The 2,145-nt window shown below is 38.5% G+C and overlaps 1 pseudogene; it reads right to left on the reverse strand.

Annotated features, from left to right (window-relative positions):
* Positions 1 to 910: 910 nt before the first annotated feature.
* On the reverse strand, positions 911 to 1,358 carry LOC138387236 (ubiquitin-ribosomal protein eS31 fusion protein-like; annotated as a pseudogene).
* Between the last annotated feature and the right edge of the window lie 787 nt (positions 1,359 to 2,145).

Genomic DNA, 2,145 nt, shown 5'->3' on the forward strand with positions numbered 1-2,145 from the left:
CTCTACAAATGTTTTATATTCTATTATTAATATCATCTTTATTGTTATTGCACCATCTAAAAACTGTGGGGGACATGAAGAGATATCATCAAAGAATTTATATTTAGTTAGTAAGATAGGGCTTAAGCTTGTGAAATTTTCCATATAATTTGGTGGTACCATCCATATGATCCATGTGTGGGCTGTATTTCTGGTTCCATGTAAACTGTTAATATTGGACTGGGAAAGTCACATTTTAGCTTATTGGATAGACCAGAGAACAGAGATTTGGAGAATGGGGGTAGAGGTTGAATACCCAGAAAGCAAAAAAGGATATTCACAATCAGAATAAGCAAAATGCAAGACACAGAGTTCGTGGAAGAGTATATGGAGAAAATGGGTAGAAAAAAATGAACAGCCAAGTTGGGGAGGTTTACTGGAAAATTTAGGGCAGGTTTTTTTTTTCCCCCCTTCTTTTTGGTTTGTCTTCCTCCTTTAATAGATTTAGAGATTCCCTTCTTGGTCTTTGCCTTGGTCTTTCTGTGTCTACTGACTAGAGTAAACTACTGGAGAGGCTTCATAGAGGAAGTGGGACTCCAAGTGGACCTTGAAAAATGTGAAGAATTTAGACAGGATGAAGAGGAAGTAGAATTGCATAACAGGTGGGAAGAAAGTGAGCAGTAAATGTAGGAGAGAAGTTCTCATACATTTGGGGCCCAAAAAGCAGATCAAGGGACTTATATAAGGGAGTCATGTGATACGTGAGCTGGAGCCATATTGTGGTCAACTTAAACAATCAAGTTTGGATTTTATCATTTGGGTAGAGGAAAGTATTGGTAAGTGCAAAGACTGATTTCCTCCCTGTTCTCCTTCCCTCCCTCCACTCTTCCCTTCCTCCCTTAGTTCATGTCTTTTACTTACTGATAAGGAATTACTTGCCTTCTGGTTTGTGGAAGCAGATCAGAAAACATTTGCCGCGATAGTGTCTGTCAAAGGGGCTGGCCATAAACACTCTAGCACCACATTCATCTGAAGAGCACTTCCAATGAAGATGACTACTTTTGTTATTCTCATTCACCTTACGGTATTTCAAGACAGCCAGGGTAACCTTTCTCTTATGCTTATTCTTAGGAGTGGTGTAAGACTTCTTCCTTTTCTTAGCACCTCAACACAAGATAAAGAGTGAACTCCTTTTGAACTTTGTAGTCAGACAGAGAATGTCCATCTTCTAGGTTTCTGCCAGCAAAGGTCAGTTTTTGCTGATCAGGAGGAATTTCTTCCTTATCCTGGATCTTGGCCTTCATATTGTCTATTGTATCCAAGGGTTCAACTTTAAGAGTGATGGTTTTCCCTGTAAGAGCTTTTATGACAATCTGCATCTTGATGTCAGTTCCATCACAGCTGATGGATAGAGAAGTTGAAGATTGAAGAATAACTTTCTCCAAGTCGTTACTGCTGCTAAGTAGGAAGACAAGGCTTGGATCCCAGATGTGTCTGCCTCCAAAGCCCATGCCTTTTCCCATCACCTCTGCTGCCATTGGGAATCTTTTGAATTGATAAAAGTTATACGTGAGCTCCATGACCCTGGAAGAGGAAGAGTTAAGAAAGAACTGTTAGGAAACTAACATGATAAATTCAGATGGGCAAAAACACATTTATAAAACTTTCTGACAAATAACTCTCATCATGACAGCTGTGTGACCAGGGGTTATTAATCTTCATGTTACAGTTGGAAAAGACTATACAGTTGATTCTTATTATTCTTGGTAGGTATGTTCTATAAAGTTCACAAAGACTAAATTAATGAATACTGTAATAGCTCTTATAGGAAGTATGAGATTAGATTCCTGTGAGTCTTTGACCACATTTTCATCAACTGATCCATACATAACCTCCTTTTATGTATCTTAGAGTTCTGTTTAAAGATGCTTATTTAATATACATTGTTGATTCATTAACATTGAACTCACAGCCAACGGCACTATATCTCAGGCTAAATGAAGCTTATATAACATGTGTATTTTCTCTGTAATGGACCTCACAGCCTTCTTGTGCTTAGGAACAGTAAGTAGCACTTTAGAGCCACGAGAGCTGAACAAGAAGGCAGTGCATCTTTATTTGACCTTCACTGAGAACATGCATATGGGGTGACTCAAATTTTTTGCT

Source organism: Eulemur rufifrons, chromosome 7 (assembly GCF_041146395.1).
Source record: "Eulemur rufifrons isolate Redbay chromosome 7, OSU_ERuf_1, whole genome shotgun sequence".
NCBI classification, from domain to species: domain Eukaryota; kingdom Metazoa; phylum Chordata; class Mammalia; order Primates; family Lemuridae; genus Eulemur; species Eulemur rufifrons.